The sequence below is a fragment of the Colobus angolensis genome, unplaced genomic scaffold, assembly GCF_000951035.1.
Source record: "Colobus angolensis palliatus isolate OR3802 unplaced genomic scaffold, Cang.pa_1.0 Scaffold435, whole genome shotgun sequence".
In the NCBI taxonomy this organism is placed as follows: domain Eukaryota; kingdom Metazoa; phylum Chordata; class Mammalia; order Primates; family Cercopithecidae; genus Colobus; species Colobus angolensis.
Window position 1 is genome coordinate 1,999,574 of NW_012117766.1, and position 13,137 is coordinate 2,012,710.

The window sequence follows — 13,137 nt, forward strand, 5'->3', positions numbered from 1 at the left end:
TCCTGGTGTGCCATTTGCTAAGACCCTTGGTAAAGGGCAGTATTAGGGTGGGAGTTACCCGATTTTCCAAGTGTTGTTTGTCTCAATTTCCTTTGACTAGGAAAAGGAATTCCCTTCCCCCTTACACTTCCCAGATGAGGCAATGCCTCGCCCTGATTCAGCTCTTGCTGGTTGGGCTGCACCCACAGACAAGCATCAACTGTCCAACATGCCCCAGTGAGATAAACCCAGTACCTCAGTTGAAAAATGCAGAAATCGCCCATCTTCTGTGTCACTCACTCTGGGAGCTGGAGTCTGGAGCTGTTCCTATTCGGCCATCTTGGGCACACCCAGGGACTTGAATGTGATGTTTTTAATAGCCTCTTTCAGTCCTGAACCAAGTCCATTAGCAAAGGTGATAACCAAAGCAGATGTCATGCAGTCATCTAGAGTTTGACATGAATAATTTTCTAAGACACTTTCTAGGTGCCATATGTAATTAGACCTTGATTCATTTTTTGTTGTTCAGACTTTTGAATCTTTTACTCATCAATTTTAGACAGGAAAGCCATCAGTGTGGAGTATAAGAACGTTTTTTCTAATTTCTTTAGCTCAGTTATAGGTCTTAATGATACTCTGATTTATTGATAAATTGTTATTAACTCTAACTGAATTGGCTTTTTTTAAAACATAAAAAAAACTCTTGATTCTAGAAGGAGTTGAATAAATTGGTAGAGATCTGGGAATCTCAGAGAATAAGCACTAAGACTAACCTAAACTGTGTAGAATTTTTTTCTGTTTTTATGTTGGTTTGAAAATCATTATAGCATAGAAATGGTATCTACTCAAAAGTTTTAAAATAGTCTCCTGAGGAGAGGCTAAGTGGAACCCAATAGCTACTTATTCTCAGAGTCCTAATAGTGGCAAAACAGTATGGAAGTAACAGGTCACAGGAAATTGAGAAACTGATGGGGTTGGGATGGGATAATAGAGTAGAGAGTAAATACAAGATTGGTCAGAACAAGATGGAGGGAGAGACAGAAATGTGTTTAGAAGAACAGCAGGGAAAGGAAGGCCAAGTGTCCAGAGAAAGTGTATCTTAGATTTCGGGAGGAAACAAGGAGTAACACTGGAGGAAGACTGGTGGTTTTTTAGTGACTAAATAGCTTGTAATAATTAAGACTGAGACTGTGGAAGGGGTTCCTTGAGTTTGATTGGAAAAAACATGAAAACATGAAAAAAGATCATTGCTTGGCAGAAATTCTAGATCCCTGAGATTCAAAAGCTCTTCAAAGATAAATTAACTTGGGGAGATCCCAAAGCCTCAAAGTGTCCATTGTAATTCTAAGTTACTCTTTAGATTTTTCCTGTTTTGAAGATGTTGGACAGAATTCATGTTATAGTAGTGAAACCTCTAGGCAGCTGGAGTGATGGAAGGAAGGTGCCCAGTAGATTGAGAGTTATCTATAAAAGGGGTAAGATCAAGTAGAGAAGAAAGACAGGAGGAAAAAGCCATTCCATGCACAGTCCCTATCTGAAATCCCAAAGGGTCTCTTGCATGATACTTCTTAAGGAGCTGAAAAACTTGCTCTAGGAATTCTCTGGAAAAGGAGTCCAGAAAACCATAAAGGCCAAAGAGCCAGAATTTCCCACTTGAGGGTCAAGGAGTAAATCTCCACTTGAAAAGAGATAAGAAAACTCAGGCATACTCTCTGTTTACTAGAAAAATTCCAGGAAGAATTCTGCTCAACAAAAAGAGTGAGAAAGTAAAACCCCACTCAAACAAAAAAGCCAAAAATACTTCTATATAGGAAGATTCTCAATCCATATAAAAGACCCATAAAATGTTCTGCTCAAACAGTAAAGAACCAGGATGCATCCTGATCAGACTTTAAAGGACTGTGAAGAACACCATTTAACAGAATTAAAGCAACTTCCTGTCATGTGCCTGTGATTTCAGGCAAATATGTCCAGAACACTGGATTAAGAGTTGTGACTCATCACCATGAGTCCCTACTTCCCAAGCCAGGAAGAACAAAAATGGCCTGAGTAGCTGGCGTAAATACTTGGGTGAAGACATCAAGGGCTAGGAAGTCATCAGCATTCCAAATGAGTCAAGACACCAGAAACTGTGAAATAAAAATAAATCCGGGAAGTGGGTTTATTCAGAAGAAAGACTGTTGTAATAAGAAGACACCTCCATTCTCAGAAGTCTTCAAGGCTCTCAAAATCAAACAGAATAAGAATTTTTTATTTTATGGGGTAAAGGAAGGATAATCAGAAACAAACAGAATATTTCCAGGGGAAGCTGGACAAGCAAGAGAAAATGACCAACAGGTATGATAGGATAAGAATTTTGCTGTGTCAAGCTGATTTTCAGAGAAAAACTGATAAAGGGGATAAAATTTCATTTTTTTAGTGCTTGCTCAGGCTTGGGAGAAAGTAGAGTTCAGGGACCTGTAGGAAGGAGAGAAGCCTACAATTTAGTCAAGACAATGCCTAGGATAAGAAAACAACAACTATGAACACTTAGTCCATATTATTTTTTGTTTGTTTTTCTTTCTTTTTTTTTTTTTTTTTAAGCTCTCCAGTTCAGTCAGAAGAGCCAGAACACTGCCTTTGTCAGCTTGTGTTGCCATAAAGGAATACCTGAGATTGGGTGACTTATAAAGGTTAATGTGGCTCACAGTTGTACAAAAAGCATGGAGCCAGCATCTTCTTGACTTTTGATAGAGCCTCAAGTAGTTTCCACTCATAGAGGAAGGTGAAGGAAGGCAGATGTGTGCAGATGCAGATCACATGGCAAGAGAGGAAGTAAGAGAGAGACAATGGAGGAAGTACCAGGCTCTTTTCAACAGCCAGTTATCCCAGGAACTAATAATGAGAATTCACCACTCCCTCAAGAAATGCCACTAAGCCGTTCATGAGGGATCAGCCCCTATGATTTCACCAGGGCCTACCTCCAACAGTGAGGATCAAACTTCAACATGAGACTCAGTGGGACCAGACAAACCATATCCAAATCATAGTACCAACTTGTGTAATTTCCATGGTTGCCACAGTGATGGAGAGCTGCAGCGAACTGCTCTCCAACTTGACATATGCTGGTCTACCAGCACCTATCATTAGGGGTGACAGATGTGTGGATTGTCTACGTAGTGATCTCATGAACAAAAAGGTTATTTATGTGTCATCAAATGTGGGAAAATCCAATCTCCAAATCCCATCTACAAGTTGACTTTTCTGGAGCGATTTCTAATACCATTGACTTTCTCAATCAGAGTACTGGCAGAAAAAGTGAAACACGCAATTCATATTTATATGTTATTTTAATCAACAGCTATTTATAGAGATGTAGGAAAATTTGGAGGTAATGTAACAATGTGTATATTGACATATAGAGACTTGTAACATTTATAAATGTTACTATCTCTAGATATAAATTACCAAAGAGAATGAAAGCATGGAATTATGAAAATATCAGCCACTTACTGAAAGTGTAACAGGGATAATGAGAGAGGAGAAAAGAAAAACCTTTTTTTTCTCCTACCATCCTCCAGATTCCTTTCTGTGCCCACTTCTGTATGATTCTTAAAAGAAGCTAGAGTTCAAGGGATACTGAAAGATGTAGCCACAGGTACAAGCCTCCTGGAGCATAAAGCAGGGCATAAGAGGGTAAAAAATTGATCTGGGTAGTTAGTAATAGAGAATACCAGCATAATGGAAAAATGCTTCATATTTAACTTGTCATTTTTTGCCTGACATATTATTATGAAACATTTTTAAACACAAAAGAGTTTCGAAGTATTGTAGTGTGAACACCAGCATACCCAACATCTAAATTCTACAATTAATATTTTGAGCTTTGCAATTTCTCACATATCCACCCATCCATTCATATTATTATTCTGTACATTTCAAACAACATTGCAAATGTCAGTACATCTCAATACTAAAAACCATGCTCAACTGTTCAACACTAAACAATATCGTTAACTACAGATCAATGTTTTTATGTAAATTACTTTTAATGAAAGAAACAAATCTTAAGTATACTAAACTATGGATTTGTAGAAATGTCTACACTGTGTAACCCAAAGTCTTACCAAGGCATAAAATAACATTACCATCATCACAGAATTATTTTAATTGTTAATCTTATTTCCCTAAAACAATAATTAAGAAAAGAAATGTTATCAAGAGTTAAAAAAAAAAAAAACTAAACAAAATAAAGTCGACTTTAGGAAAAAAAATATAGGCTAGGCATCTTAAAGCAATAATATTTACAAAGATCAGTTGAAAATAAAAATAGTTCTTAATTATAAAAATCAAAGGAATTTTTAATGTTGACCTAACAGGCCTGTAATGTTACTATAACATACCCTGTATAGGTCACATGGGCATAAAGTTACAGAAAATAAGAAAAAAAAAATAGCGCAGAGCACCTCAGTAAATTATCCTTTCTAGAGGTTAGTCATTTGCTTACTTTTATTGACAGTAATACAGGATGAAAAGGAATATGAAACACAATTACAATTATTTTTTAAATATTATGACTGCCTGTGCATGGTGAAGCAAAAGATTTTGTTTTTGTTGTTTCTTCTCCATTTCTCTCTTCTCTAAATTAGTAACTTTTCTTAATGAAGGAAATGGACAATATTGATTCTAGACTTACTAGCCTCATGTATTGTTAATATTCAAGGAAATACACTTTAAGCAACAAATAACTGAATGTTATAATCAAGAAAAAGATCAGTACTTTTTAAATTACAATTTAAGATAGTAGATTTCAATTATTTCTCATTACTCAGAAATCAACAGCTAACTTTAACCATTTTCAATGAGATTGATGATGTTAAGGAAATACCATGTAAACATCCTCTACTTATCTTTGTTCTACATTCTTTTAAAGGGTAAACTAGACCACTCTGGATATAGATAAAGTATAGAAGATATAAATTTTTGATCAAATCAGTAAAATGTACACATAGATATCAATATTTCTTCATTCTCTCCATCAGTATTTCTGTTAAGTTATAGGGCTGCCATAACAGAGTACCACACTGGATGAGTTAAACAGTATGTTTATTTTCTCACAGTTCTGGATGTGAGAAGTCTGATATCAAGGTTTCAGAATGGTTGTTTTCTTCTAACATCTCTCTCTTAGCTTGTAGACGATTATCTTCTCCCTGTGTCTTCACATGGTCTTTCCTCTGTAACTGTGTTTAATTTTTTTTTTTCCTGCAAGGACATCAATCATATTGAATTAAGGTCCACCCTGATGACCTCATTTTAAGTTAATTACCACTTTAAAGACTCTGTCTTCAAATACAGTTACATTCTGAGGTACTGGGGGTTAGAACTTTTAAACATATGTATTTTGGGGGAATAAATTCAGTCCATAACATTATCTATTGCCATTTAAATCTTATACCATTTACATGCAACAATAAATTAGAAAATACTAAGTAATTAATATTTCTGCAGCTGTTAATTTTCTAATGTCACCCACATGTGTCTTGAAACCACTTCCCTATTATTTTCAATGCACGCATGCATGCGCACACACTCACTCACACCAAGATATTTCCTGTTATTACCAAACAATTCCCTTTCCCAACAAGTTTTAAAGTTTCTAATGCATTTTCTGAAATAGTATTATTAAAACTCAGCAAAAACATAATGAGGTTATTAAATAAATTGATACCAAGTAAATAATTAACAGAACTAATTAAAGAATAGGGTCTCTAATTTAGAAAATTTATATTATAGAAATTTTCTTTCAACTTTAGGTTCATGAAGTTGAGAAAAAAAGCCCACTGTTTCTGTTATCAAGATAATTGATTAATTATTCACCACAATTTGAATGTCAGTTCTATGAGTTAAGCATCATCACATGTGAAAGAAACAAAGTATCTATCTGTTGAGAGACTAAATAAAAAACAAAGATATATATTTTCTTCTCAACTCATTGAGTTGTGCCGAGAAAATAATTAGACTTTCAGTTCTCTAGAGAAAAAATCTGTATGTTCTAAAAGGCATATGGTCAAAGTAATTTTTATGCTGAATTAGGAAGCAATACAAATCTTTAAAAACACTGGACCAACAAGATTGGATATGGTCTAACAAGCAGACGGGACCCAAAGGTGTTACGCACAATAGTTCTTAATATATTCAAAGTACTCAAGCATTTGGCAATTATCAAATATTTGAAATGTGTTTTCCGTATTTAAAAGAGTAAACAACTACTTGGGTAAATTTTCTCTCAAATGTTTTATCTGCACAAAAATAAGCATCCACATAGAATTTCATAAAAAATCTCCAATTCTTTTGAAATACATTCATAATTTTATCTAGTGGTTTTTATGTATAGTTTTACCAAACTTTGGAAGGGAGCAATGTTATATAATTTCAACTTTTTCTTATCCTATACCCCATATTATTTTAATAGATGTTTTTCTGGAATAATAATGTATTTCTCCATGCCACCAATGTTTTCTCAGTTAATTATAAACAAAAAATCCATATCCCACCGCACGTATGTATGTCAAACCACCTATAGCATTTATCTCTATTGTTTGAAACAAAGAAATAATCCCATGCTAAATTTTTATTTATTTTTGAGATAATTCTAATTTATTATAATGTACAATTACAGTTCTGAAATAATACATTTGTCTAAGTTGAATATTGCCTATGATATATCAAGTGTTTATAGTAAAACCAATACATGCTTTAAATCTTTAATAATTCATTTTCTAATAAAATATTTGGGCTAAATTTCTAATACAATGTTTTGGTTAATAGAGGATATTTAAACATAACTTTGTTAAAAATCTAACGATGATTCCTTTATTTTGCCTTTTAGTAAAACTTTTAATTAATGTAATAGAAACTATACTAAAATGGATTAAATGATTAAAGTTTAGTTCTTTAAGTTATAAATATTAACTCAAATATTAAAGAAAATACATGAAGGTGAATTTCATATCAGTAAGGATTATAAGCAACTTTATTTTCATATTTTCATCAGTTAATTGTTATAAAAGACATATTGACAAAAGTAGTTTTAAGAAAATAATTTTTTAGATTCTTAACTTTCATTTGTAGTTGCTCCTGAACTTGAATTGCATTAAAATTCTCCTGTTGTCAAAGCATCATGCATATTTTTCCCCATTCTCTTTCACAATCACCCTTCTCATATTCTATTAAAGTAAATGCACCTCTCATTTGCCCTAAATCTTACTATAGTATATGGCTTCGGATTGTTAATAAAACCTCAGGGTGCCAAACAAAAGTGAAATTCAAAATGAAAATATTCAGTTGGTGAGCTGTCAAAAATCAAGGCATCTAAATTTGTTTTAGGGATTCTTCTCATTCTCTCCATTATACATTTTTGTGAAAGAGCAAACTAAGACTTTGGAAACTGGCTATTTTTAATTATTTTGGAATTTTGTAATTTAGATTACCAAAGAAGTGCAATGTATATTTTAAAGTGGGGCTAAAGGAGTGAAGACAAACTCTTCTTTTACGCCTCAACTATTATTACTATTATTATTATATTTATTTATTTATTTTTTTGAGACGGAGTCTTGCTCTGTCGCCCAGGCTGGAGTGCAGTGGCCGGATCTCAGCTCACTGCAAGCTCCGCCTCCCGGGTTTACGCCATTCTCCTGCCTCAGCCTCCCGAGTAGCTGGGACTACAGGCGCCCGCCACCTCGCCCGGCTAGATTTTTGAAAACGGGGTTTCACGGTGTTAGCCAGGATGGTCTCGATCTCCTGACCTCGTGATCCACCCGTCTCGGCCTCCCGAAGTGCTGGGATTACAGGCTTGAGCCACCGCGCCCAGCCACATCAAATATTATTAAAGAATGTAACACTTATAAGAGAGAGTCCCATGATAGCACTACATAAAACACTGTAAATAGTAAGGAAGGCAGTTCCTGTGCCGAGGGAGGAAGTTCCTGTGCCTTAACTATGTTAGGAGTATTTGTGATTTTGTTAGAAGACTAACTTGAAAAATAACACGTCTCTAATAATAATTCCACTCTCTTCATTTTTGCAATTCTAAATAGTAAATAAAAACTGACTGCAGGCTCTTATTTGCCCGTGTCTTCACCTATGTCTAATTTGCATGTTTTTTTATTTCAAGGTGAAAGAAGTGAAAATTTTAATATATAATTTCAGTAAGCCAACACTATAATTTTAAACGGAAATTGAACTTTATATAGATAAAAATAGAAATAGATGACTTTTCATATTTATCAATAATAAGAAACATTTATATTTTCTTGAAAGCTTATTTAGATGACTAGCAGAGATATTTTCATAAAACCTTATCAAAAGATTATTGGATGCTGTATTTTCACAACCTTATTTTACCTGAGCATTTGGCTCCTGTTCAATGAAACTTTTCTTGGTTCATCATCTACTCTTAAATGGAATTTATTTTGAGTTGTAATACTTAGTTTTTATGAACAAATATAAATAACCCACTTTGACGTAACTGGACCATTCTCTCCAAGAAGTGGTTCTGATTTTGGCCTCTGCCCCTGTCTAGTGAGCACTGAGAATGACATTCCTGTCATTCTCATTATTTTCCCTTGGCAATTGCTTTTATTTCATGCTATCAACCTGGGGCTTGTGGAGAGAATACAAATAATGAATACTTCTTCAATTTCTAGAATGACTGAAGTAAAATTTAAAATACCCCATGAAAGACACATTTTGATTTACACCTTAGTGAAGATTGGACTAGAACTAGAAGCAATAAGATAGACACATTTAAAAAGGAAGGAATATGATAGATGTTTTGACAAGAAGGCCAAAATGATATTTGTAGATTATCTGTCTATTGGTACCCAATCATAGGTACAGGCACAAAACCTCTCTTGGTGAGAAGTTGTAAAGGAAAAACTTTCTATACTTCACACTGTATCTACAGTTGCCTCTGGGCATTCATTTTATACATTTATTTTCAATGTGCTTGTAGAAATTTGCACTTCATACCCCATACATCAGAAGAAAGTATGAGTGTAGATAATAAAATATTGTCCTCAAATGAGTAATATGATTACCTAATTTTATAGATATTATTGGAAATATTTAAGAATGTATTTAAAATTTCAAAGGGATCATGCTTAATTACTTTTAAGTAAAACTGCTTTTCTATTGGCTATTTTCTTAGACTGATACTTTATTTCCATAGTGGTATAAAAATGCATTAATTGTGATACGTCATTGAAGTGGACAAATTGTAAGAAAAGAAAATAGCACTGTCAAACATGATACTTCTGTGTGACTTAGCTCCTTTTTATAACATGGTTGCCCCCCATGTTTGGGCTGTGTTGTATGCCATGACTTTAAGGGGATCAGGATATCTGAATATTTTGCTGACCTTGAAATAATGTCACAAAAAAATGAATTTTATGTTAAGTTTAATAATGATTTTCTACAAAATAAGGTTCTAATTTATATATTTTCATTTCATATACATATATATGTTTAGGGGTATGTGTGTGTGGTGTGTGTGTGTGTGTGTGTGTATTTTATATATATATATATAAAATCTCCTGTGACTTTAGGATCTGCCCTCTGGGCCTGTAGCTCATACTTCTGGGCCTAATTCTTTGCCCTCAGAATTATTCTTACTTCTTTTTGAGTGGAAGCAGCTGTTTGAACCCAAGTAGTTTAATCTGCCTGTTTCCTGCCCAAATAGTTTGAGTCCAACAAACTTTCCCTTAATAGTTCTTTCCTCGATTTATCTCTTTTTTCTTGCATTTTATTGTAAGCAGCAAGAGTAAACATGGCTACACCACAAATACTTTGCCTGAAAATCTCCTCCGTTAGATAACCAAGTTCATCACTTACAAGTTCTACTTTCCACCCAACTGTAGGACAAAATGAAGCCAAGTTTTTGCCACTATATGTCAACGATCACTTTCCTCCATTTTCCAACAACACATTCCTCATTTTCCTCTCAACTCTCACCAACAGATCCTCTGTGTTTATATTTTTTACCAACGTTCTATTCAGGACTATTTATGTATTCTCTTAGAAGATAGCAGCTTAATCTACTATACTCCTCACTCCTTATGAGCCCTAATTTATCATCCATTTCTAAAGCCACTTCTACATTTTTAGGATTTGTTATACAGAAGCAACCCACCTCTGGTAACATACTCTGTATTACTTTCCCAGGGATGCCATAAAAATTACCACAATTGGATAGTTTAACATGACAGAATTTAATCTCTTGTAGTTCTGAAGACCAGCAATACAAAATCAGGATGTTAGCAACGCTGAACTCTCTCCAGAGGCCCTAGGAGATAATCTGTTTCTTGCCTCTTCCAGATTCTGGTGATTGCAGATGTTCCCTGGCTTGTGGCCCATCATTTCAATTTCTTTTTTTATGTTCACATAGCTGCCTCGTCTCTGTATGTGTCTTCTCTGTATGTTTATCTAAAAACTTTCCATCCCTGTTTCTTATCACAATACATGTAAATGTGTTGAGGGCTGCAGTTAATTCTTATAATTCTATGTTGTCTTAGCATCCTTTTTGAATGCAAGTTTAACTCTCTCATATTGGAAGCAGGGGTTGGTCATCCTTGACACAGGTTTCCAGTTCTACACCACACTCCAATGGCTCAAGGCAGTGGCCAGAGATAAGATCTTAGAGGCATCTCTCCAATCCAGCAGACTGGGCTCCTTGCTTTCCTGTTGATTCATTTAAGTTTACCGTTAGGCATTTGTTGGCAAACTTAAAGTGAACCACAACCCATTCTCCTATACATACCACAAGTTGCCTGCCAAAAACTTCTCTCTCCTTGCCTGACTTCATTCCTACCTCGTGTGACCCAGGGACCAATGACTTCTCTACAGACACATTGTGTCCTCCTTACCCAGAATCCGAAAGTAAAATATATGAACTTCTTTCCTGTTGTGGTGCATTGAATTTGTGGCTTTCATTTGAAGAACCAGGGGCTACCCCAGGCTGGGTTTTCCCCAAGATATCAGGAGGAATACAAAGTCAGGATCCAACTGTCAGAGCAATGGTCAGACAGAATAAGCTGTGAACACAGATCAGACATACACCACAAGAGTGTCTGCCAGTGTAAACAAGTTTGTCACTTGACAGACCCCTGTTCATGGTATGGACAACTACCCATGAAGCTGTGTGCCAGGTAAAGGAACTTTCCTGTGATACGTACACTGTAAACACCCATGTCTAGGTCCCCCGTGTTTCCCAGTAAGGTAGGATTGCTAGCTGCTCTGGTACTAGAACTGCCATTGAGCTGAGGACTTTCAAAACAAGGGCTCATTGTGACGAGGAAAATATTATTCTTGAAACATCCTTAAATTAATCACGTCTTTTGTGCATATAAGGTAATAGTCAACATTTCTGGAGATTAGAATGTGGACATATATTTTTTGGGGCCGTTATTTGGCCTAATACCAGGTTGTTTCACTCTGGACTATTTAAATGGGTTTTCAATTGAATGGACTAATTTATAAGAATGACACGTTTTCCTAATTAATTGTCCTGTCTCAAAGGAATAGTTCTTATTCTTATGGATTCTCTTGAGCTATCCTCTCAACCATGGAAACAACTAGTTTTTCACAAGGAAGAAAGGAAAAAAAAAAAAAACACTTGGCAATGTCTTTCTAAACATTCAATTCTCAAATCCTATTTCCATTTGGAAAAGAAAAAAAAATAAAATAAAAGATTTTGAAGGCATTATAGTTTAATTCTCTTTTCCCAGGATTGGCCCTTATTATCCCATAACTCATTCAGGGACAGATAATAGATCATGTAATTCTTGTTTAACCAGGTATGTGCAATCTAAGCTGTGACATTTTATAAGCATGTTTTTGTGGAGGTGAGGCAAAACTGCTTCCTCACAACAAGGAATAAACATACATTTATTATTTTTATTGAAAAGATAGGTGCCTTTACTCTTTCTGGGAATATGTTGAAACACATTTGAATATCACAGAATTTTTAAACAGAATAACACAATAGCATCTTCATTAAATTAAAAAAATAATTAAGGGTAATGTGGAAAATAAGGTGAGACAACAATTGAAAACCTATAACAATTATGTGTCCAAAAATAATTCTATAGGATTTATTTGTAAGTCACAAATATTTACAAATCTTACTTTGAAATTATTAACTGCTAGTACATACATAATTTTTTGTATATATTATTTTTTGTGGCATGACTAATATACAGGGAAATAATTGCTATACAACCAAGGATACATTATTTTTGTTATGTTCCTTACCTCCATTTCTGGAGTAATTTGAGGGATTTTACCTTCTATTGTCTGAGTGAATTAAGCAACTTAAGTCAATAAGTGCTTTTTTCCCCTAAACTCATACCATTATTTCATTGCTTAGAATTTGTCCAAAGTGACCCAGACAACAAAAAATATCAAAAAAAAAAAACCACTATTTTTAATTTCAAATGTAAACATTTGGCATAAAAGTCTAAATTAGCTTTATATATTTTCAGGGATATTCATAGTATGATTTGAATCAAGACCTTACATCTGTGTGCTTGATAATAGCCTGAAATCATACTCATTTCTGACACAGCAGGTTTTTGATAGCCCTGTAAAAACCAGAACATCATTACTTCAGGCAAGGTGACAGGGATAATCACTTTCTATAATTCATGTTTAATACCTGAATGCCAGGGAGGAATCATTATGTCCTTGATCCAAAATTTTTAACCACACTACATTATCTGCCCTCCAGAAAATATTTCTGAGAATTACTAGAGTGACTCTAGTACAAAAAGACTGCATTAGATTTTTGTCAGCTTTTGAAAATGTTGTAATTCAAAGTAATACTTGAACTGCTAACATGCAATACAGAGTTTATAGCTTCTCACAATAGTCTCTTAAGCAGTCTAGAAATCTGATGAGATCTTTTATCTGCACCTTTTGTCAAATAAAATGGCATCTCATGAAAAAGAAGTTAGAAGCATTTAGAATATAAAATACCCTTATGTTATTGTTTACAAACTAAATTTTAATATATATATATGTGTTTGTGTGTTTTCCCTTAAGTTTTTTTTATTTTGTAACTGGTGATATTTTGTCTGAAATGATGTAATGTAAATTAATGTGCTCTATTTAAAAAGTTAAAAA